The 26,336-nt window shown below is 42.6% G+C and overlaps 1 protein-coding gene across 1 annotated transcript in view; it reads right to left on the reverse strand.

Annotated features, from left to right (window-relative positions):
* TMCC1 (transmembrane and coiled-coil domain family 1) overlaps nucleotides 1-26,336 on the reverse strand; it is a 211,400-nt gene that overhangs the window by 150,921 nt on the left and 34,143 nt on the right. The gene's annotated exons all lie outside the window — the stretch shown is intronic.

Consider the following 26,336-nt stretch of genomic DNA (forward strand, 5'->3'; position numbering starts at 1 on the left):
TTAATTTAAGTTATTACCAATCATTCAAATCAGAGTAGGACAATGAGAAATAAAAACGAAATCTTAAAACACCTTCCCCCCACTCCTCCCTTCTTCCTGGGCTCAACTTCACTCCTGATTTTCTCCACCTCCTCCCACCCAGTGGCACAGGGGGACGGGGAATGGGGGTTGTGGTCAGTTCACTGCACATTGTCTCTGCTGCTCCTTCCTCCTCAGGGGGAGGACTCCTCACACTCTTCCCCCACTCCAGCGTGGGCTCCTTTCTCCACGGGTCCACAGGTCCTACCAAGAGCCTGCTCCAGCGTGGGCTTCCCACGGGGTCCCAGCCTCCTTTGGGCACATCCACCTGCTCTGCCGTGGGGTTCTCCAGGGGCTGCAGGTGGATATCTGCTCCACCGTTAACCTCCATGAGCTGCAGGGGGTCAGCCTGCCTCACCATGGGCTCTACCATGGGCTGCAGGGGAATCTCTGCTCCAGTGCCTGGAGCACCTCCTCCCCCTCTTTCTTCCCTGACCTTGGTGACTGCAGAGTTGTTCCTCTCACATATTCTCACTCCTCTCTCTGGCTACAATTTTGTTGCACAGCAACTTTTTCCCCTTCTTAAATGTTATCACAGAGGCGCTACCACTGTCGCTGATGGGCTCGGCCTTGGCCAGCGGCGGGTCTGTCTTGGAGCTGGCTGGCATTGGCTCTATCATTGGACATAAGGGCAGCTTCTAGCAGCTTCTCACAGAAGCCACCCCTGTAGCACCCCCGCTACCAAAGCCTCGCCATGCAAACCCAATACAGTGATGAATTCAGGTTAGAGAGTTCAGGTCTGGCTGGAAACATCTGAAGTTGGGATATTTTAATCCAGAATTAAAATTAAAATTACATTAAAATTAAAATTACATTCTACAGATAGGAACGAGGCCACGGTACCTTGCTGTAACTCAGTTTTCTGTGTTTCCAAGTAGCAATAAGAAAATTTGCTTTTGTAAAAGACAAGATCCTCATATAAAGGCTTTAGAGAAACACCAGTGGTTGTTCCAACAGCATAAGAAAGGGCTGTTCCATTTCTAGGCTAAATAAAGAAGTGCTCAGAATCCTCTTTTTAAAACCTGTCCACCCCATTTTCAGCCTCGCTCAGTTTACAGCATCTAGGGATGCACCAAGTTTTAGAGCACTTAACAGGCTTCTATTCAGACTGCTACACAACAGCTATGCAATATAGTTCAATCCCAGTGCATTAACCTAAAATTACCTTTGACATGCTCCAATTCATTAACCAGTATGGAATTAAACTTGCAGTAACATCATAAGAACAGAGGATGGGAACAATGTGTTGGGTCAAGCTCAATTCTTGACTCGCAGGTAAGTCACGTAATACAAATCCACTTGCAAGTTTTTAAAGTATACCTTAAAATTTTTGTTCTGTGTTCATTAGAAGTACTTTACTAGAATAGGAAGACTACTCATTTGTAATACAGCTAAGAGAATTCTGTGTAGTTTTGTTTACATTTATTTTAAAAGCTACCATAAACCTGAATAAAATAAGGTACACTGCTAGAGCTCCAGAGGTTTCTGTTGGTGCCGCAAGGCCAAGCAGAGATGAGCTTACTTCACACCCTGCACAAGCAGAGCTGCACAGAAGTCTGTCACGTAGACACTGCATCAGACACCAATTCCCTCTTCAGTACTTGGGTGCAAGCCTAGTCAAAGCAGATCAAATTCAACTGCAAAGTCTACATGACTGGAAGGAAGACCAGGCCCTGTGGGGCCAATTCAGTTGTGCTGTGTAAAGGACCATGAAGTGAGTCAGGCAGTGAACTCGCAGGGTCAAGCACTCTGTGGTAGAAGCCTGCACGCATTTATTTGCCCTGCAGCACATACCGGTAACGGGTCTCTCAGTGGGAGAGGAACAAACTACACAAAAAACTACTCACTGAACAGCCAGCATAGTACGTACCTTAGCCTCTTTGGGTAACTCACTTGCCTGCCCATACTCAGAGCCTTACACTTTCCCCTCATGTCATTGAGCTCATGCTCAATTCCCCTAATACAAAGCAGCTACATCCTTGCATGTTCTCTTCATTATGTGCCCATTGCAGATGAGCCACAGCCTCTGAATTGCTTACACATGGCTCATAAAAAGCACAAGTTTGATGAAGTGGGAAATCAAGTCACATTACTGTTACAAGTAGGTTTTTCTATTCTAAAAATATGGGATCCGAGTATCCCATCCAGGCAGTCAAAACATGAAGAGGATGCCTGAAACCCTAGGAGGCATAAGATTTTAAAAACTAGGTAATTAAGTTGCTTTTCATTACCCAGGTAATCTTTACTTATCAATGTGTTACTCCCAGCCTCTCTAAGTTACTGTTCATTGTCATTGTTTGTGGTCTAACATCATCTTGCACTCCTCCCATAATCCTCCTGCTAATTTAGTATTTCCCTCACTTTTCAAATGTTTGCATTATGCAAATTAGAAAGGGTACCTTATTTGGCATTTCCTCTTTGAATCTCAGTCCACTTTCTGCTTAGACCCAAATTCCTTTCCATATGATCCTTTTGGGCATGGGAAGAAAGCTGGAAGATGAACATAGTAATTGAAAATATAACAGCAAGAGACTAGCCTATCTGGGTGAGTAGAATGTAATTTTAATTTTGATACCTGCCCAGCTCATATAGGCAGGGAAAATCATGAGTCTTAACAGCTCTCTAAGCTGTCATACCATTATTACAGTGAGAGAATGACCAGGTACACACTACGTTACACACTAGATGCAAGAACCATCAGCTTGTGACGGGCATGGCATTGTAACAACATTTACAGACCCTGAATCAAAGATGAAGGCAGCCTATTTTATGTAGGAAGTACATAAGAAAAGAGGATCACAACAATCCCATTTGTCTTTATATTCTATAGTTGAATTTATAAGAAGGACGTCTTACCCTACATTTGTAGTGTAACCATGGAATAGATGTAAGGAAATATAATTAAAATTGTTCATGTAATAGAGAAAAGCACAAAACAGGACAAAAGCATTTTGTAAGTAGAATTCTGCCCCCGCCATATGATGGAATAGGGTTTTGAGCTAGTCATAAAAAATACTCACTGGATAAAATCAGGTGCAAACCAAACTGTTTCTTTCAAACTGCCTTGAACTGTAAAAAAACTCAGTTCTACATTCAAATGTAGTAATGTCTTGCCTATTGCCTTACCTGAGTTAAGCTTGACTCTGGGAAAACCAGAACCTCCAGCACATTTTGTTTCCCATCTCTAACAGTTTTTCACCTAGGGACAGAACATGACTTTATTTCCTGGGACAATCCTATGAGCTACATATCCCAGGGCCCACAGCAGATGTGACTGACACTTTGGAAAAGATAAAATATTCAAATATATTTCTATCAACATTAGAAATACAAAAATGCCTAATGGGTCAGATAGGAAATATATCCTGTAGGGACCAACATCATTAAGGAGCTGTTTAAAGAGCATTCCCAGCTTGCCTTTACTTAATTCAAGAGAAAATAAAACACTCAGATGGGATAGAAAGCAGCAGTCTGATGTAGGAAAGGGGTTATGGGATTGCACCATGGAGGGAGCATCTGACAAAAATCCAATATACCTGAGTTCTGTGTGAATCCCCACCCCATGGGAAAGTGAGAGACATTTGTAGGGAAGCCGTCTATTGCTTTATGGCAGGCTTTGTCAGTCTTTGATAGCCAGCCAGCTGACTGCTACCTAGTCTTGTCACTGTGCCTGGGAAGAGCTGCATGCACCAAACTGACACTATCTCTAGCAAGATGATCAGTGAGCAACAGGAGATTGCCTCAATGGTTCACTTTGGGCCAGGCTCAAAGAGCTGTGGTGAATGGAGATAAATCCAGTTGGCAGCCAGTCACAAGTGGTGTTCCCCAGGGCTCAGTACTGGGGCCAGTTCTGTTTAATACCTTTATCAATGATCTGGATCAGGGATCGAGTGCACCCTCAGTTAAGTTTGCAGACAACACCAAGCTGGCCGGGAGTGTTGATCTGCTGGAGGATAGGAAGGCCCTACAGAGGGACCTGGACAGGCTGGATCGATGGGCTGGGGCCAACTGTATGAGGTTCAACAAGGCTCAGTGCTGGGTCCTGCACTTGGGTCACAACAACCCCATGCAACGCTACAGGCTTGGGGAGGAGTGGCTGGAGAGCTGCCCAGTGGAAAAGGACCTGGGGGTGTTGGTTGACAGCTGGCTGAATATGAGCCGGCAGTGTGCCCAGGTGGCCAAGGTGGCCAGTAGCATCCTGGCTTATGGTGGACTTCGCAGTGCTAGGTTAATGGTTGGACTTGATGATCCTAAAGGTCTTTTCCAACCTAAACGATTCTATGATTCTATGAAATATATTTAGAACAAGAGCTGTCTGGGTGTAAGTTCAATGGGTCACTGTGCTGTGTATTTCCTTAGCAGATTGTCACTGGTATTTCCATTCTCTGAAGTCAAACTTTACTCCTCCCCAAAGAATTACAGAAGCAGCTAGGTATAGTTGCGTTTGAGATCATGAGGGGGACGGGACGGACACCAAAAACTGCAGGGCCTCTTTTTTAATGAACCAGAAATCCCACATGCATGCATTAAACCCACGCAGACAAAAAACCCAGGATGCCGGCTTCTTACTCATTGGTGCTCACGTATGATCAGACAAAGTGCCGGCAGATCAAGTTTCTACCAGACATCCTTCCCTCAGAAGAAAATCTTATTGTGGCCTATTTCTTTCCTGCTCCATGCTACGATCTAAGAATGCAGCTTTTCTTGCAAGTGAGGACGACTAAGAGAGTATGGGGCAGGATGCATTTTAAAATTTTATTTATAATACTTTCTATAAGGCTTTTTTCTGCACTGCCATTCCAGACTTAGGCGTTTACACTTCTAGGGCAGATCCAAATACTTCTTAGTCTCCGGGTGTGTGTAAGCGTGCTAAAAACATTGAAGCTGGTGGGAGGCATCAGCAGTTATCTAATATAAACTTTCATGGGGCTATAGTTATACTAGATGTAACAGAAATGTACAGCAAATGTTGTTGGTGTCTCTATCACCACACCTAAACAAGAGATGGGATTTGTATCACCAAAGTCGTATAAAAATAAAAAGAAGAAACCACATCCCTGAGAAACCTGAGAAGCCCCAAAGAAAACCCACACCCTTGTTCGGCAATTTTTGAATTCCCAGGGTTTGTGCGTAACGAACACGCAACTGGCCTTGTCCATCAGAAAGATTCAGAAATAATTCAAGGTTAGCACATGCCTCACTCTCTGCGTAAGCTGGTGACACAGCACCACCCTGTTTTGCAACTGCAGCTTTAAAATTGTCTTACAGCTCAGATCTCTTCCCGCCCCTAAGCAGCATGGTTTATAATAGGAGAAGGCAGGAAAAGGGTAAGAAGACTAAAGGCTTTCCTAAGTCACTGCCAGGGAGCAGCGAGGGCTGGCTGCTCACTAAAGGGTGGAGAGCCAGGAGCCGAACACAGTAACACAGTCGGCAGGGCAGAGGCCTCCAAAGGCTGGTCCCCCCCCCTCCCAGTACCTGAACAAGATGAACAGGAGAGGCCCAGAGGTTGTGGCCAGGTCCTACCAAGAGCCCAGATGACCAGACAAATTGGTAGTGATGAGGCAGGTCCAAGGTCAAGCTAGGAAGTCTATCCGCAAGTCAAGGCCAGGTCCAGTGACTGCCAGGCAGGGCCATGGCAACACGGCAGGCTGAGAACCCAGTCAGATCAGGGTCTGGATCAAGGAGGTGTATGGCTAACTGAACACAGGTGTAACTGAACTGAAGGGCAGTACACCAGGCCTGCCTAAACGGAGCCCCTGTGCCCACAGGCAGCCCTGGAGCCCAGGTCAGGCTGTTCATGGGTGTTAAGGCCTGTTAGTGCCTGCAGGGCCCTGACACTCAAGAGAAAAACATTAATCACAAATAATCAAAGAAAGATTTTAAATTACAATTACAGTGAGGGAAGACATTAGAGTCAGGTCAGTAATCAAAGAGAAGATGAAAAAAAGCAGAAATAATAGCTATAAGAAAGAAGAGCAAAAAGAAAGTAAGTGGGACAAAAGGGAGACATAGCAGTCCTGGGCCACGCTGCTGGGTTAGCTTGGTACTACAGGCAGAAGACCAGGAGAGCGGAGGAAGACTTGGGAGACTAGCTGGTGGCAGAGGGACTCTTGGATTTGCATGAGGGTCTGCTCTCAGATCTGGCTTCAGGACTGTTCTTGGAGGACAGAAAGAGCTGAAGCAGGAAGGACACCAAGAACATTAGTAAAGGGAAGTGTCGACCTGAAGCTCCCTGGCACACCACGGGGCTGGGAATGCAGATTTTTCCATATCCCTGTGCAGCTGGGAACACTGAGGGCCAAGGTTCTTCTGCAAAACATATCCTGCAGCAACAGCAGTGGAAAAGATCAAGAAAATTCAGCAGAAGAACAGGCTGCAAAACTGATTGCTTTGAATGTAACTGAAAGGTTTTGTCAGGGTCCTGAGTGCACTAATAGGCCTTAATGGCCCTGAACAGCCTCACCTGCAGCTTCCACCCATATCCCTGCCCACAGGCCTAGGAGCCCCATTTCATGCTTGGGTCTTCAGTCCCTGCCTGAGCTATGTTGCAAGTGTACCAGTTTCTCGCTTTTTCGTAACTGTGCCCCATTGATCTGGATCCTGACCATGGACTGACTTTCCAGCTTCACCTCAAACCTGCCTTGTCACTATGGACCTGCTTGGCAATCACTGGACTGTGTCTAACCCATCATAACCCATCTAACCCACCCAATCTATCACTGGACCTGATCCTGACCCTGACCTGCGGATTGACTTCCTGGCTTGTCCTTACCACCACAAACTGCCCTGATGATCTGGGTCACCCTGGCTGCCATCCTCTGGCCCGCCCTGCTTGCTGCACTGGGGTACTTCAATGTGAGCCTTGGTCAGTGAGGCCCCTGCCCTGCTGGCCTTGTTGCCACTCGCCTCCTGGTTCTCCATCCCTCAGTGAGCCCCTGGCCTCGCTGCTCCCTGACAGGTTTACTCTGAGCCTCTGGATGAAAAGGGGAACTTGGATATTTATCCTCGTTTCTGCTCAAAGGCAGCTTCATGACAAGCATCCTATAGGCATTACGCCTGACTTAACGTGACATTGAGGGGAAATCTTCCAGCCTCAGCGTGTGGGACAGTGTGAAGTTAATACTGACATTCATTACAAATGCTGTACATCCAAGGCTTCATGTTGTGTCCTGGCTGAGACCTAAATGAGTGTGAAGTGGCTGACAGCATTCTCACTACCACAGCAAATTATTTCATTTGGCTTCTGAAGAACAGCAGGTGATGCAGAGGTGCCGAGGCACGACAGGAACACACAGCGGGAGGCCATGAAAGACATTATCGATCCAGTCACTGGAATGAGATGTCCCAGAATAATTATGATCAACCACAGGGTTTACTTACTCTGGATCAATACCCAGACAGACAGCTTGGGAGGAATGATTTGGTGGCATAATGAGTTTCTCTCTTTGTGACAATGAGTGCTGAACTCCCAGTTCTCATACACCGGGAGAGAAAAAACATTTTTCCATTTTTCAATGTAAGTAAAACTTGCCAGGTTTGCTGTCTTCCTGAGGATGCATGCAGAAAATGAAGCTTGTGGAGGAGACAAAATGGATTCAAGCAGGTAAGCACAGTGTACTCAGTTGCGTTTCTCAGAGACTCAGTGCTTTCAGGCTTCACAAGGGAAGTACAAAGCCCATGTATACTCCCCCAGCTCAATTTACTGGTAAGAACCTTTGTGAGAACAAAACTGAATGTTCTTACAAGAAGGAGCCCACTGTACAGGGAGCACTTCAGGAGAAATGCTGGAAGGAAGGACAACAATAATGATGAGGTTGCAAATTTTAAAGAATGAATTGAATAGTGTATGATTACCTGTTTAATGGCCTCATCCTAAGAAATTTAGATTCATCAGGCCTTTTGTTCTAGATCTGTGTGTGTAATAAGAAATGAGGAAATGCAAACACAGCTACAAGCTAAAAGCAGCAATAAAATCTATAATTTCTGTTTGGGCTGGAGGAAATGAAGTGTCATTAAATGAAATAATTCTTCTTCAATGTAATTGTTTCTACCATCAGCTCAGTATATAAGTAGCAAAGAGGGATTTTGATTGAAGGGGATTGCTATTTGATGTTAATCCACTCTGTCAATGAGCTTCTACAGGATCTTGAGCGAGGCTTGTGAGACATTTGCACATGCCAGCCTACACTGCAGAGTACATTCAAAGCCTGATAAAGTGGCATGTGTGCTAGGCTGCTTGAGGTGAAGTAGTTAGTTAGGAATCAACGCATGCATGGCACAGTCAGAACTGCTACTTAAGCCTCCAAAAACAGTTCCTACCAGATCTCATTCTGAGCAGCCATAAGTCCCACTAGGCCAGACACTGATTGAGAAATAACTTATCTGACTGTAAGACCTACTGGCTGGATGTGTTGTTCAGTCTTGAAGTCCATTTAATTGAAGAAGAGACCTAATAAAATCACTCAAGTCAATAATACCAGCTCCAGCTATCCCATGGGAAGCGCTAGGAAGAGGGACAGGAGGGGCAACACATGGGTGATACAGGAATGCTCATGTTCCATAGCAGGGTCTGGGGGGAACTGCTGAAAACAGAAGTAGTGTGCTGGCCAATAATGAAACTATTCCCTCGGCAATGGAACTACATCACAGTAAGGGCTGGGCAAAAATCAGGATTACTTTTGGAAAGGGCAAGGATGCATTTTTTTCATTTAGCCAAGGGTCTGGAGACCAGAGCAATGGGTTGAGATTAACCCCACTACAAAGTACTGATTGATGTTAGTGAGCTAGCATGACAACTATGAAGTTATAAAATGGTGTTGCATTTGTAAAAAAGTATTTCTTTTGTTGCAATTTACAACTAGTAAAAATAACTAGGGAGTCAATTTGTGAGAGCAATCAGAATCCAGCCCTGTGCTTACTCATCAGCCTCTACTTGTAGTCATAAATGCTCAGAGAAGACAGACACAAAAATGTTTTATTTAGGGATACACCATTTCACCAGCTTTCTTCAAGCCCTTCCACCCCCACAAAAAAAGTGAAGTAAATATGCCTCAAGCTTCATGATGCTGCAGCTTTGCTCAGCAAACATCTCATTTTCTGTAATGAAGTGAGTATATACCTACTTGGAGTCTAAGATTAAAACTATCTACTATTTACTCTAACTGCTATGTAGTGCAGGCACCTTCTTCACATAGTTGAACACGCTTTATGAAATCAAAGCAGTAAGTACACAAAGAAATAGTGAACACAGACCATAAATTATCTGTATAGCCCAAACCATACAGACATTCTGCTTATTGCTTTGTTTTACAAAGATAGCTAAAATTTGTCATGCTCCATACAACAAGCTTTTTCTCTCACTGACTTGGTCAGACAACGAGAAGATGACATAAAAGATTTTTCTGGGCTCATAAACAAGACTTGCCAACAAAGAAGTTTGTTCTACATGAAGTACTGCTGGATCAATAGGTAAAAGGCTGAAAGGAAATATAACCTACCAAGGAATAAAGATGCATTTTGCAGGAACAATGTGTTGTCATTAGGTATAATTGGGCAAATGGTGGTGTGATCTTAAAAGCCTCAGTTGATCATAGTCCCTTGAGTGCATTATCCAATTAGGGGAAAGGTGCATTAGATACGCCTTGCTTTATTGTACTGCTGAAGTGGAGAGCAGGTGTGAGAAAACAAACAAGTTTGTAACCCTTCCTTTGCAAATCAATTCTTAATCACTCTGTCTCTTATTTCCATACCAGATTTATTTTTTTTATATTTATGAGAGCAACTTGGCAGCTCCACTTTTGTGGCTCAAATGAGTAGCAGGTCCAAGAGGTTTTTTTAAGGCTTTTAATTCCTAATACTAGTGCATATGCTTTATTTCAGGTCAGAACCAGTAGCTATAATGGGACACCCAAGCAAAAAAAGATGGGATGAAGCCCTGCTGAAAACGCAAGCCACACAATGTAAGTGGATAGCATATAGTTCCACCATTTCCTACTTCACTGTGTGAGGATGCAAGTATTGTAAGAGTAAGACTTTGATATATAAAGCCCAACTTACATCTTCCATCCCCGTTAAGAAGTCACTTCTCTCCCTATATTACTTCACTATAACTACCATCACTTATAGGATAAAACTGGAAGAGAGAAGCCCACTGCCAGGATATTCACAGCATGTTCACCTTTGGAATATGCCCAGTCTTTGGGACCACAGTCTGCTTATCTGGCTGGATATGGTCCAAGAGACATCTGTTTCAACAGATGTTCAAGGGAAGCCAAAGGGTAGGACGATAGGCATTGGGATGAAGAGGAGATTTTAGTAAGTCTGTTGACTAGAGAATGCCATGTGAGTGGGAAGGAAATATATGTTCTCACGTATTTCCAGTACGGCTGTTTTCGCTTCTCTCTTGTACGACATTTTTGTTGAAGAGCATTAATGTTTTTGAACAGAGTAAATAAAGTACACCACCACATCTTATGCAATACTGGAGGCAAGGGATTGGATTTGATGGGCCACTGGTCTAAGACAGTACTGTATGACAAACTGTGTGCTATGAGGTACTAAGATTGCCAGTGGCATCCCTACAAATTGTTTTGTAATCTCCCTACACACAAGTGAATTCCTATGCCCACCATCCTCTGCTGAGCAATTATCAACACATTAACAACTTGATTAATAAGGGAACTTTAATTAAAACCTAAAAGAAACAGGCATTTCAACCACTGGAGAAGAAAGTGGAAAAGTACTGTTTTATTGCTTAGTGGTGGATTTCACATAACAAAGTTACTGCAAAGCTGACATTTTCCTTTCTGTGTCCAAGAGCCATGACTGACAGAAGAACAAGCTGGTAAACTAGGACATAAATTAGACACAAAGAAAGATCACAGCTACCTCTGGGAGAGAAACTAAGCTTGTATAAAGTGTTACAGCTAACATTTTCTGAGTGACACTGTTTTACATGTCAGTACAGCACCGTGTACAGGAGCATGGCTACTGCACATAAATAACAGTGGGGCACATGACAATGCAGTCAATCAGCCTTGGTCATCATTTCCAAGCCACAACAGGCAACACCATGTGTCCTCCTGTGGCTGTCTGGTGACTTCCAGGGAGCTATGCCAATGTTAGGGAAGACTAGAAGTCAACCAGTTCACTCAAAAACCATCATGAAGATTGCTCCTCATGTTGTGCCAGGCTCTAAGATCCCAGGAACATCCTCAAAAGAAATGTGAAGTTCTTTGGAGTTGTCAGCATAGAAGTAGCTGGGATGCAGCAGTGTCATCACAAATAATTTCTCCTTATTGTGGTCTACCCTGTTTAGGGATTTAGGCTGCTTCTTTCGTCTAGCTTCTGTAAGATACAAACTGTTTGCAAAAATCTTTCTGCTCTCAGAAATTCTTTGTTTGAACCACCCTACAATTGCAAATAGCATGTTGTTATCAAAGCAGAAAGAGCAGTGCACGAAAAAAATTTAGATTTTCTTCTGATAAAACAATGATTGCTAAAAAAACAGCACTCAGGTAATTGGTGTGATGTTTTCAGATGCCTGATATCACAGCTTCGAGAGGGAGTTTATCAGCTGTGAAGAGGCAGCTCCCAGACTGATCTAAGGACAGAAAAAGAAAAGGCATTGCAGTTTGAAAGGTAACTGTCTCCTTCCAATATGGAGTTCTGGCTCAACAGTCACTGGCTTTGCTTGGTCATCACATTGTCTGTGGCTGGGGAAGAGAGAGCACGCAGAAGCCTGGCTACAAACTGCCTGCAGGTGCTGTGACCCATGCCAAAGAGAGAATCAGAAAAGATGTTTCCTTCTGCCAACAAACACCTAAAGGCTGTCTGAGATGTGCTCCCAACACCTCTGTTTCATTTAGCCTTCCCCTTCCTACCTCAGGGGTTGAGTGCTTTGCAGGGTGGGCCCACACTGTCAGAGTGCCTGGCTTGGGGTACAAACCATAATTATTCCATGGAGTAGTGCTGTCATTAAAGAGTGCAACATTTTCTCATTTGTACAGAAATACATATCTAAATTAAATGCAGAGCTGCTAATGAAACAATAATATTTACTACACACTTCACTACCTCATCATAGTTAAACATAATTGAGTTGTGCTCCAATTCTACCTGGAAGCATCCTGTGAAGAACAATGTCACAGAGCAGCCCCAGAGGCCCTGGAATTCTCTCTGGCAAGCAGTAATTAAATAAATGTTTGGGATCTTTCTTTCTAAATAAGCAGACAACAGTAGCCCCTGCCCTTGATAAAATAAGCAAAGATCAACAGCACAATTTGTTGTAATCCTAGAATTACTTGCACTGAGAAGCAGGTCTTATTACATCAGGATGAAGGCAGAGTAAATACTTCAGTCTTTGTCTTGGAAATGTCTAGCCCTGTGCCAAGAAGTTCTGACCCTTTTTGAGCCATTTGATCAGTATGCTGAATGAAATCAACTGGAGCTGAGCAGTCCCTACAATTTATGCAAGCGAGAATATGGTATGGATAGGAAGAAAGAGGAATGAGACTGCCTTTTTCAGTGATTACTTGCAATTAGATCTGATTATGCTTAACAGTGACCCAGCTGATGCTGATCTAAAACCAGGCTGCCCCAATTCTACCCTCTCTATGCCTCCAGCTGTGTGGCTGTGCTCTGTCCCTTGCACCAGCAATTAGTTTTAAAACTAATTAGTACCTTGAACCAAGATAATAATCTGAGAATTATCATCAACTGTTGCTTAATTACAAGGTCACCAATTGAGTATTTTAGTTTTCTCCTCAGTCCTGAGGCTCTCCTAAAGGTAGTTTGCTCACTGTGACAGATACCCTAAGGAAAAATGCGTCCCTGACAAAGAACGAACATTGGTGGAAGTACAAGGCCTGTCACCTGGCCAAACAACCCAATAAAACTTCTTTCTCTGCTGTTTAGTGGCTGAATTAGGAAGTCAGAGTGTTCTTATTTTCAAGTCTTTTATGAGAAGTAGCGAGACTTAATTTAAAGACATCTTGTCCAGTCAGAAACATCTAAATGGTCATTGATTGTTTTTCCTTTGTTGGATGTGTGAGTCTCTTTAAAAGCAGAAACTGTTTGTTATTTGTGCTTTGTCCCTGTTGCTAGACAGGCTACAAGGCTTGTGTCAACATTACTCAAATAAAAACCAAGAGTTTGAACAAGTCAAGCCTAAAGTCTCACACTCCTGAGAACCAGGAGGATTGCCACTGAATTGAGATTAAGTTCGGGCCCTGTCACTTTGCTTAGTTAGAAGAATCTGCAAGGACCCTGGAGAAGAATTGCCCCAGAAAATATCCTCACGTATGGCCATTTCACAATAGCTGCATAGATTAGCTGCAGAGACCTGTAAAAGCCCCTTCCATTTTTATGGGCAGAAAAACATAATAATGCCAACATCTTGGGAAGGCTGAAACCTAAGTCTCTCTGGAAGGTACATTCAGAAATGTTGCTCCCATCACCAGAATCTAAAAGCAAATTAAGTCCTCAAATGAATATGTTATACACAAGTAATTAGGTCCTCAAAGGAGAGAACATTAAGAAAGGTGGTCATAGTGTGCTATCTGTTAGAACAGGATAGAAGTGTTAAGACTTGTTTTCCATTCATAACGAGCATTTGTATAAACACACTTCCTATGCTGCTCGTGTTCCCTATTCATTGAGACAATAAGCACAGGAGTAAGGTTAATGCTTCCACGTAGCTATGCTGACTTCCCCTGACTGAAGGTGGGTGTACAGCGTATAGACAACGTGTCCAAACAGACTCCTACTCCTGGTCATTTTCCTAAATACCACTGCAGATCAGAAACTACGAGGTTGGTCTACAGTAATACAGGTAAAAGGGACATTTACCCTTGAGTGACACACATCAAGAGGCATCTGGCACTAGGGGCTCCCCTAGGCCCCTTTGCCTTCAACATCCCTTGTAAAACAGATGATAATCCCAGTGTCAGCTACCCACATCTGCATTACTTCAAGGCTTTCTCTGTCCTAAAGTGATGCATTTCCTCAGTTCACAATTCCCTCAGGTTTTTTTCCATGCTAAAGCTTTTGTGAGTACATTTCAAGATGTCCCTATCTAAATACACTATTATCAGCTATAACTCACAGATGTCCACAACTGAACCAAACTCTTTACTGTGTACATACTCCCTAGCATGCCTAGATGATTCTTATCACTTGTCATTTCAATCACACAATCCTAAAGATACACACCAGAGTCCCGAAGCAAGAACTCAGAAGAAGTCAGAAGCAAGATTTTACTTCTGTGAGAGGCAGCTGGTCCTAGCTCCCACATTCCACTGATCCAGCAACCCCTGCTTTGGTCCCATCTCCTAAGCCTGGCAGTAGCCTAGCTCCTGCTGAGCTGGGAGACAATTCTTCCTTTGACTTCAGGTACTGCCTTGTGCAATCTTTGCTGTTTGCTGGGTTGTGAGCAAATATTAATTCTATTAATATTGACACAATTCATAACTCAGAAATCAGTGCCTGCTATAAGTTACCGATTGTTGCTTTCTAATCCATTCTCTGAGCACCTCTGGTTTCAGCAGCAACACAGCACATGATACTGAACAGTGCCAGCAGCTCACAGCTAATACAGCAAGAGATGCTGAGGCATGTTAAACTTTCTTACCAAATGTTCTCAAGTTCTTGAAGTGCAAAACAGTACTCTCTGCTGCAAATGCCAAGGCAGTTCTAGAGGAAAGCCGGACTCCTTTAAGAGCACTCTGTGGATAATTCAGTTTTTACAATTCAAAGCTATGAGGAGGCAGGAAACAAAAGATTTTCTTTTGTGTCCTGGTGCTTTGCAATGTGATCCAAGTGCTGTAAGTGGAGACGATTGGGAATTTTGCTTCAAAAGTGCACTCCTGACCTGAACTAAAATGCTAGAGTAGAGATACCCTATGTCACCTGTCCTCCCCCTTAGCTTAGCTCCACTCAGTGAAGCTTAGCTATGCCATTTTGTCCAGTGCTCCAGGACATACTAGTTCACCTATGTTGAACATTAGGGGATGCTTCCTTATACTTGAAAATCAGCTCTTCTCTTCATTGGGTTTCACCCACACTAACTAGTGTACAGGTATTTTGAGTAGGTCATAGAACTTCAGTCTTATCTGGGAACATGAACTTGAGCTGCTAATCTAAGTTAAAATCCCATTTATTCTGTCTTCACTATAAAGAACACAAATACTTTGTAGTGGCCACTTATCCTAAACCTTCCAGAACATCTCTGAAGCAACTGCTGTTATTATTGTTCACAAGGGAAAAAGGCAAAGCCAGAATTACAGTGCAAGATCTTTTGACAACCAAACCCCATCCCCATCGACAGGTCACAGCTGTTGCCAGGAGTGGTTGCTTTACCTTGAAATTCTTTTGATTTTTTGAAACCAAAACATTGTTCTGCAGCTTCTGGTCATAATGACCGATCTTGTGGAAACAAATTATATCCTCTACACATTTTTAGGGACATATCAGATATAGGGTTTTGATACCTTCAAATCTCAAGTATATGCTCAAGGCCATGGGTTGGGTTCATCTCTAGTATTATGAAAGCAATAGCATCACTACATTTTGATGATTTGCTGTTCTCAGAGTAATCAAATCAATTTCAGTCCAGTTTAGTCAACTGCAGTAGAGGGACTTCTACTACTTGATTTCTTTACCAGCCTTCAGCTCAAATTTTATGCCCTCAGGTTTTATTTTTCCATTTTAAAAAAGTCATGAATATTCAGGAGTGTTTATAAAACAGAATAAAATTTGGTTTTATATAGCACTTCTTGTACTTGGGCTACATGCTCTCCTTCTCCCAATAAAAGATTCTGATTCATCACTGCGCTGATGGAACAGTCATTATGCGTCTGGGAACGACTGCCTGGAAATCAGCCTATGTGTGAAATAATGTGAAAGCAGCTTTCTTCTGGTTTTTGCTTTTATTTTTTAAATGAATCAAGATTCTTCAAAGAAGAACAGGCAGAAAAGGGCAGGATGCAAATGAAGATGCTCTATGTTACAAAAAAAATATGTTTTTTTCTTAAAAGCTTGTGCTTTATTTAAATTAAATGAAACAGGTAGTTCTGAATGAAATTATGAATAAAGCTCATAACAGTGTAGTTTAAAATGATAAAAGTGAGAAGAAACCCACTTCTGCCATAAATATGGGAAACTCCAAATAACCAGATCCTCAGCCAATCATACATGCTGTTGGAAATATATTCTAATTATACTAAAATGAGATGCTAGCCTATAGTTACAGTAAGAAACACCTTTTATGATTGTCTCTATTGCTCACGCAGGTAATATTTGCACATAATCTCACTTACACACAATTAACTAATTTACACGTTAAACAGAAGTGCATTGAAATCAGTTTCAGGGGAAATTGGAGATTTACAACAGGGCAAAGCTGAGCATGCATATTTGCACTTGTACACTTAAGCAGCTGCCTTATAAAACCTGGCGTTAGAACAGAGGAATGTAAATCCTTTCTGGGTAAAGTCCAAGTCATATTTGGACTCACACAAATAGTAACAGTACTGATGCCCCATTCACAAAAGCTGTCCTACAGTGCTTATAACCCTAGGGCTCCTGTATTTCATTCTCATGGCTTTGCTCAACACTTCCTGACAGATGCAGCCCAGAGCAATAGCCGATTGACTATCTATCTGGACATATTCCTTTGCTCTCCATCCATGTCCTCTTTGACTCTGTACTAGCCAAGACTGAAATGCATTCCCTCTTCAGAGCTAGGAGAGGACTGTGCCTACATAATTTCTATAGCTGCTTCCATGCTGTCGTGGTTTAACCCCAGCCAGCCACTAAGCTCCACCCAGCCGCTCGCTCACTCCCCCTCCGGTGGGATGGGGGAGAGAATCAGAAGAGTGAATGTGAGAACACTCATGGGTTGAGATAAAGACAGTTTAATGGGTAAAGCAAAAGCTGCGTGCGCAAGCAAAGCAAAGCAAGGAATTCATTCACTCCTTCCCATCGGCAGGCAGGTGTTCAGCCATCCTCAGGAAAGCAGGGCTCCATCACACATAACGGTGACTCGGGAGGACAAACGCCATCACTCTGAACGTCCCCCCCTTCCTTCTTCTTCCCCCAGCTTTATATACTGAGCATGACGTCATACAGTATGGCATAGCCCTTTGGCCAGTCTGGGTCAGCCCCCCTGGCTGTGCCCCCTCCCAGCTTCTTGTGCACCTGGCAGAGCATGGGAAGCTGAAAAGTCCTTGACTAGTGTAAACTCTACTCAGCAAGAACCAAAACATCAGTGTGTTATCAGCATTATTCTCATCCTAAATACAAAACACAGCACTATACCAGCTACTAGGAAGAAAAAAATCAACTCTATCCAGGCTGAAACCAGGACACAGGCCTACCAACTATCCTGTGCAGTACAGAAGGATATTGGGCAGCTGGGATTACAGCAGGAATAGTATTCAACACGGAGAAAATTTGGTGAGAATAAGTGCAGAAGAAGAGAGTGATGGTAACAAATATTTTTCCTGATACATGTTTTCATTCTTAATTAAACCTCATGCATTTCAAAAGTTTTGCTCTCATGGCATGTCGGTGAGCCAGGACAAATCACGTTGACTGTAATTCTATGAACAGTCTGCCATTAGAACCACAGCTGCTATCAGATTAAATGCTGTGTAAGGAGTATGACCTGTGTGCTCAGACTGTACATGTAAATCATGCCCAAGACCCTGGCTCATGTGTTTTGAACTGTTGTCATTCCTCTGTGTTCTTGGGGTAGAAATGAGCATGTTTTTCTGATTTATGTTGATCATCTGCATGCCAAGTCTTCTTGTCAGTTTTCTGGTTCCACAAAAACCCTGAATCCCAAGTCAATGGACTAAATATCTTTCCTGGTCTGTTTTACAGGCCAAACAGAGCACAGTTTTTTTAGTTCCCATCTGTGCTTCCAAAGAAGTTGCTTGCCTGTGAGAATTAGGATGGGTAACATGTTCACTGCACTCCAGGTGAATTTGTTGCTGTGAGCCACTGCCAAAGTATCTGTCTTGGAGGAAAAACAGAGATTTAACAGTATCATAAAGTACAGCTTTTGCTTTCCCAGAGACTGTATCTTAGTAGTGGGTAAAATGTCACTCACTCATGTAGCAGTGAGTGACATTGTAAAAGCCTTTTCCTTCCCATATATTATTAGTTTGTGTTCTTAAGGAAAAAATATGCCTAATTTCAGGAGACAGCGTTTAAGTCATTCAGACCACCCTTAGCCTGTCAGAACCTGAGGTCCTGTACCTCCAGTGAAGAGGCAAGAACTATGAAATCTCAGCTAAGAATCCAAAATACGACTCTGAGTTCCTACTTTCTTTTTTCCATTGACTTTAAAGGGTTCAGTGTCCTAGCAGCACTAAATGTGTGATGGTCTGAATTACTTATTACTTTCCTGAATTCAGACAACAAAGTGTGTAGTCTAAATATAGCTTGTAGTCCCAGTCCAGGGATTTTAGCACCAAGCACCTATGGAAAATTATGCCATTTTTGTTTACATTGAGGACTACATTATTTTGGGAATAGCCCACCTGATTACAGCAAAGGGATCAGAACACAACCCCATAATGTAGGTCTATATTAAGTAGCAATAAGTATAAATACAACTTCATTTGTCCTCAGATCTTTATCTCATTAAAAAGTGTTAAATTCAATTTTTAATCTATGGCAAATATTCACTTAAAACTAAAGGCAACTACCCTTAGGAAACACTGGGTTTGGACATTGTTTTAACACACAAAGAAAACTCAGTAACCAGGCTTGTCAAGTTGCCTTGATGTTGCAGCAGCAGAGGCTTCGTGGTCATTCCTACAAATGAGTTGTCCATCAGCTAATAGTTCTGTATTTTGGGATTTGTTTCACCACTAACTTCAGTGTAACTATTTCATCACATTAATTGTAACTGCAGCAGAGCCTAAAAGCCATAACCAGGTTCAGTTATGTTAGTCACTCTTCAGACACATATGGAAATCAAGGTCTCCTTGGTCCTAGTTAATGACTAAATGCACCAGATGCTGGAGGCAGATAGGGCAGGTTGGAGAAAGGAGGATAGGGTAATCAAAGTTGGAGCGTGTACAGCTAACTTATGTCTCAGCTGCAGAAAGCAATTCACAACTCATGTTTCTACTACCTGCAGACCTTATCCATAAATATGTCATCCAAACAGGCTGGAGCCAGGGACAATTAAACAGTAAAAGTTGTGAGAAAACAAAAGTGTTTTATTCCTGGAATTCTCATTCTGCATCTTGCACTACTACGAATTCTAGGGAAATATTAAGTGCATGATAAATTTGAAGATTTAAATTCTCATTGGCATGCAATGAGAACTTGCAAGCAAAGCAAGCAAAAGAAGTTACATTTGGGACATGCCAGAGCTCCTGTCATGACAGCTTACCACATGGGCACCTATGACTTCAACCTGATTCATGCCGTGATGAATGATGTTTGCATGTTCACAGCCTCTGGGGTAACATAAGTGACTGCGGGTTGGCTGGGGCGTGGATCTCACTGCCGTGATATCTGAAAGCCTCCTCCAGATAGTGTGTAGCCCAGAAGGCATAGTCAGCCAGGGGGCTGAGGGGTGGGAGCTGCCAGCAGGAAGAATTGTGGGGAGAATCTGTACATTGTCACTATTGACTCAGACAATTTCATAACAAATCACAAAACTCTCTTCCTGAGTCAAGTGAGTAAAATCAAACCAAGGCAACTGAATTATCAAGAATTTCATGTGGGAGAAAGGGTCAAAACACTAACATGCAGCTGGAAGCTCTTGCACCTGCCTGCTACAGAGACAACAGGAATGAACTGTGCTTCATGAAACCTATGAAGCACAGGTACATAATTTGGATCGTGCCATTCTCACTAAGAAAATCAAGTGGTCAAGCTTCTCTTTTGCTTGCTTTAACATAGTAATGCTGTCAGACAAGTCCTGCACTAGCTCTTCCATCCAGCAGTGATGGTTCATGAGGGCAAACTTGAAAGAGGTCTCTTCCACTGACTTGTGAACTCACTGTCAGAAATGCTAGCTAATGACTAAAAATATAGAGGTAGAAAGCTTTTTTTTTCAGCTAAATATGTCTCTTGCTTCCATGGTCACCTCTAAATTAGAAGAACATTTCTTTACAGGAATAGAATGAGGCAGTATATACCATTGGGCTGTTAGTATGACACAGAAATGCAATTGACTGGTATGAATTACTATTGTTGAAGAGTGGTTATGCATTCTTGTAGACCTGTCCAGTTGTAAGATAAAACACTTTAGCTTTAAACACACCAGCGTGTATTCCTGGCTCAGTTGCATCCTATCCTACTGTGGAATTCTGGATGGCTATTAAGCTCTCTGTGCTTCAGTTTCCCCACCAACAAAATGGAAAAGTACTTCTGACCAGAGCTGGAAAGAGCTACTCAAGCACTAAATGTTACTAAGATGCACACAGTAAAGTATGCCAACACCACAGAAAGTGCTGGCATACTGCACTTCATGCATGTGTGAAAGAAAGATTTCTCTGTCGCAAAGACTTTGCAAACTAAGTAGATGATCTGAGGTTGGGGTAAATAGGAATATTTTCTGTTTAAATTTATCTCTTGAAATCTATATTGTTCTTATCTGTTGGAAAAAAGGTCCACTGAACAATGACAAGTACGATGCAAATTCAATGTGTAGACTGATGTAAATTCAGAGAAATAGCTCCATATCCAAATTTGATGATGTGCTATTATTTGATTGAACCTTTGCAGGGTTCTTGCCCCATCCTTTGCCTATTCCTGCACACAGACTCCTTTCTACCAGCAGTGGAGAGCACAGAGCTCAAGATGCATATGGACTGCAGTCAGCTGTGTATGAAACATAAATTAACTCAATCACGTAGTGAGTCAATTTGTGTTACAAGTGAGGTAGGTACTCGCTGCACAGCAAGCAATACACTTCAGTTATCAGGCATATGCTTTTGTCTTAATAGGAAACTAAGGAGTTTATCACGGTGCACAAAAAGACTTTCTGATTTCATAGTACTGCAAAGACATTCACTACACATACGGGAATATCTTTTCAGCTTGGCAGAAAAGGACCTGGGGGTCCTGGTGGACACCAAGTTGGACATGAGCCAGCAGCATCCCCTTGCCGCAATGAAGGCTAACGGTATCCTGGCCCGCATTAGGCAAAGCATTGCCAGCAGGTCAAGGGAGGGGATCCTTCCCCTCTACTCAGCACTGGTGAGGCCACAGCTGGAGTGCTGTGTCCAGCCTGGGCTCCCCAGTACAAGAAAGAGATGGACACACTGGAGAGAGTTCAACAAAGGGCCACAAAGATGATGAAGGGACTGGAACATCTGTCCTGTGAGGAGAGGCTGAGCGAGCTGGGACTGTTCAGCCTGGAGAAGAGAAGGCTCAGGGGGATCTCATCAATGGGTATAGATACCTGAAGGGAGGGTACAAAGAAGATGGAGCCAGGCTCCTCTCAGTGGTGCCCAGTGACAGGACTGGAGGCAATGGGCACAAACTGAAACACGGGAGGTCCCCGCGAACATCAGGAAACACTTTTTCGCTCTGAGGGTGACTGAGCACTGGCACAGGTTGCCCGGGGAGGCTGTGGAGTCTCCATCCTTGGAGATATTCAAAAGTCTCCTGGACATGGTCCTGGGCAGCTGGCTCTAGGTGGCCCTGCTTGAGCAAGGAGGTTGGACCAGATGAGCTCCAGAGGTCCCTTCCAACCGCAATCAGTCTGGCATTCTGTGATCCTATTACAATTTGTAGGCTCTACATCCCAGCATATAGTTGAAATTGCAAGGAAATCATGGTGTTTCTGACAGATTCTTCCTTTGATAACAGGACCATGCTTTCAGACAAGACAAGGTGCCAGAATGTGGCTCATTCAAATGACTTTTACCGGAATTATAAAGGCGACACTGCAAAATTGCTCTCTTCTAGATAGGTTTCAGATAGGCCATGCTTTTCACACTACTGTTGAAACTGGAGTGCTAGGGCATGTAGAATGGTGAAAGAGCTCCACATTTATGTGAATTGTGCCAGTACTCTTTTCTATCTGGAAAGTGTCACATTTAGGTCAGTTTGCGATTAGAATTACTTCTTCAAAAAGTGGGTCAAGGCCTTGCTTGGAGTGTATCTTACAACTTTGATATACACACACAAATCAATGAGTCTTGTAAGGAAGGAGTCCTAAATTGTCTACAGATAGATTTCTTAGAGCAGGATTTGCAAGTGTTTCTCAATTGTCTGGGCCCGAAGTGCACCAATAGGCATTAGTGGCTCTTGAACTCTCTTTAAGCTCAGCTCTGTGTTTCCCCTTCCCCCATGGGATTTGCTGCCATAGACAGTGAAGTCCAAAGTTGCACCAAGAGGATTTTCTGGCTGTGAATGGACTTAAAAGCTGATCCTGTCTTTCTGATGTTCATCAGCCTGTGACTATGGAGAACCCTGGAAATGCTGGTTTAGAGTTTAAGTGCCCATCATCAATGAAGTCTGCAGAAACAAATCTTCACTGCATCCTCTGTGTATTTTGTTCCAGAGTGCCTGTAATCTCCTCAGGTAATAAATGGTTTCCAATGTGGTGAAGAAGGAATAAAATATTTTAGCTTTTATGCTGACCAGTAATAAAAGCACTTTGTATCCTTATCTGGTCTGATTCAGGCTGGGCTTGCAGCTTATATGTAAAGATTTTCACAGAGAAAATAAACTATATGGATTTAAATGACTAGCCTGAAGGTACAGCAGTCTCAGATGTGTGACTCTAGTCAACTTCATGACATCTGATGTTGAACTGCATGAGTTTATGAAGCTCTTCATTTATCTGACTGGCAGAGGCTTTCTTATACAGCTGGAGAACTGATTGTTGAAGTTGCCAACAGTGTTATACCAGAGATTTAAATGCTCATTAAAATCAGAGGGAGTTCAATAATCTACTACTTTCAATCAGGTTTAGATGAAATTCTCATTGTTTTTCTTTTTGCCTGTGAGCCTGAGAAATCATGCTGATAATGGATTTTATTAATGAAGAATGCAACAGACTCTACTGGAGGCTAAAGTGGCGAGAAAAAGCTCTTTAGGCAGAATAATGCCACAGCTTCTCTACGTTCTCCTTCTGGAGAAAGAAAGGCCTTGTCATTACAGTGCATCTTCTCCCTTTGTGTTTGCTCCCTATAAAGGAGCACTATTACTCCTTAAGTAAAGAATGGGGGATATATACATTATAGATTAGAGACAGCCAACATGGCTTCACCAAGGGGAAATTGTGCCTGACTAATCTAGTGGCCTTCTACAATAGAGTGACTGCATCAGTGAACAAGGGAAGAGCTATGGATGTCATCTACCTCTACTTCTGTAAGGCCTTTGATATGACCCCCCCCCCAACATTCTTGCTGTTAAATTGGAGAGATATGGGTTTGATGGATTGACTGTTGGCTGGATGGCCACATCCAAAGGCTTGGTCACGAGACGCCACCTGGAGTACTGCATCCAGCTCTGGGGTCCCCAGTACAAGAAAGACATGGACCTGTTGGAGCAGGCCATAAAAATGATCAGAGGGCTGGAACACCTCTCCTGTGAGGAAAGGCTGAGAGAGTTGGGGTTGTTCAGCCTGGAGAAGAGAAGGCTGCAGGAAGACCTTATTGCAGCCTTTCTATACTTAAAGGGGGCCTGTAAGAAAGATGGAGAGACACTTTTTACCAAGGCGTGTAGTGACAGGATAAGGGGCAACGGTTTTAAACTGAAAGTGGGTAGATTTAGATTGGACATAAGGAAAAAATTTTTTACAATGACAGTGGTGAGACACTGGAACAGGTTTCCCAGAGAAGTTGTGGATGCCCCATCATTGGAGGTGTCCAAGGCCAGGCTGGATGGGGCTTTGAGCAACCTGGTCCAGTGAAAGATGTCCCTGCTCATGGCAGGGGGTTGGACTCCATGATCTTGCAAGGCCCCTTCCAACCCAAAGCATTCTATATCATGTCATGTTTTGCCAAGATATGGAAAAGTGAAGGTATGGTGATCAGGTTAAAAAGCTTCACAGTGAACTGAAACAGAAGTTCAAAGCATCCTGGGTATATCTACATGGCATCACACATGAGACAACTATATTCACACAGCTCAGACACAAGTTAGTGTAACTGCTTCTCATGTACAGTTAATTGGATTACAGTTATTCTCTCATTGCCTTCTAGTTAGAAACTTTTCTGCTCTCTTTTCATGGCTGTCTTATGCTCTTACCACCCTTTTACAGTGCCTTTCATGATACTGTAGTTTTCTGAGACTCCCAAATAAATGACAGCTTTTTTCCCCCCAGAAGCTTTGCAGCAATTAAACAGCAGAACTCCCACTCAGAGGTGAGGATACATCCTCATATTGGAGGAACTGATGTTCACTTCTGAATTTTACAGTCAGCTTTTTTGCATTTTAACCCATTCCATGACAAAAAAAGTAACTAAAGTAAAATATTGTTAAGTGATACATGTTCTCTCAGAAGCTTGGTGTACCTATCTTGTCCATGAGCAGAGCTAGATTATCACATTAAATGTTCTTAATAAACAGCAGACACGGTTCCTTGAAGCAATAAGACACTTTTTTAAACAAAACAAGCCACAGAGATGAGGCAGGTACATTCCTACCACCATTGTCTTAAAGCAACAATGCTGATAGCTACAAAAGTAACCAAACAAACCATAACTAGAATTTCTAATTCACACTTGCTTTGACTAACAGCTGTATCATCCCACTGTGGAAAAACGGCACCTGTGCAATTAGAAAGACTACTGATGCTCAAACGAAGGAAGAAAACAGGACATGGCCTTCAACTGCGACAAGTGGGGGTATGCTCAGAATACAAGAGGCTAAAAATAAGTCATTACTCGTGCTCTTCTGTGTTAACAGGTGTTTTCAGCTCAGCTCAGACAAGACTGGATTCCTGCATTTTTGCTAATGAATACCTGATCCTAAACAGCCTATAAAAAGCACAGAGCCAGTATGAATGCAAGCCTGAACATCTGGAGATCAACTGCGAACACTTCAGAATTCAGAAGGTTTAAATCAGGACTTTTAGTTCAGGACCACTTCTAATACAAAGGCGTTAGTGTTACGACCAAGAAATATGCAGCCAGGTTCTCTTAGCAAAATATGCCAGATTTTCAGGTAATCTGGAACTATATTGAAAATAATATCTGGCAAAACTAACTTTTCTGGTAAACCAACCCCTTTCATTCTTGCTCTTGAATGCATTTCTTTTCCACAGTTGTGAATGGATGAAAGTTAATGGGATTCTTTCCATGAGACATGGATATACTCCCTTAGCACCATGTTAACTTAATTTTTACACAGACTGAGCCTTAGTTTTTAGCAATGGGGCCTAGCTTTGCTGTGGGCTTATTGCTATGTTCTTTCCCATTTTCATTTGTTACCAATTTGCATGCTATCATCTTCTTTGTTCTTAATAACCAGAGTTCTAGAAATTCTGTGGAAGCATCGGTTTAATTTGTTGCCTGACATTTTAATATCACCCTTAGAGTGTGGTACAGAGAATTAAAAAACAAAAAAAGCCTGTCAAGTAAAGCATACAAACGGATGATAAGAAACAAGGCAGAAACCTCCATGCATTTGGCCAAACATGAAACTGGAATAAAAGCTAAAAAGGACCCTGATATTTGCTTCCAACCATAGTCTGCATCCTCACAAAGCCATGGAGTCACCTGCCCTTAAAAAGACCAGACTACAAAGACGCCACAACACAGCGGCATGGGAATGTCCATTGCTGTTTGTTGGGGTTTTTTTTCCCATTAGATTGCACATAAAGGAATATTTGATGCTTGAATCTAATCTGAGAACAACCTGTGATTAAAAAAAAAATCCAATCCATTCAAAACACCAGTCAATGTGCTTAATGAAAAACTATATAAGCTGATTTTCTCAGGAAGATGAGAATATTACTGATTTGCTGGCTTAATTTCTAAATAGGTATAGTGGACTGTTAAAGCACCTTTTTACAGATACCAGTCTGAAAGAACCAATTCAGTCATCCTTGTGAACTCTGCTGAGATTCAGGAAATAGAGAAGGGCACTGAAAGCAGGAAAAAGCAATAATTTGCTGTGAAGAACAAAACAGAGTCTATTATTATATCTTTCTTGGCATGAGATGCATTTCTAGAAAAGCTTATGGCAGTTTCAAGTTATATAGATACTATTCCATGCCTGTAAATAATTCAAAGAAATATTGTCTCAAGCCTCTTTGGAGGCTTGGCACTGAA

The sequence above is a fragment of the Nipponia nippon genome, unplaced genomic scaffold (genome assembly GCF_047370975.1).
Source record: "Nipponia nippon isolate SJK-2023a ecotype South Korea unplaced genomic scaffold, ASM4737097v1 scaffold_9, whole genome shotgun sequence".
NCBI classification, from domain to species: Eukaryota; Metazoa; Chordata; class Aves; order Pelecaniformes; family Threskiornithidae; genus Nipponia; species Nipponia nippon.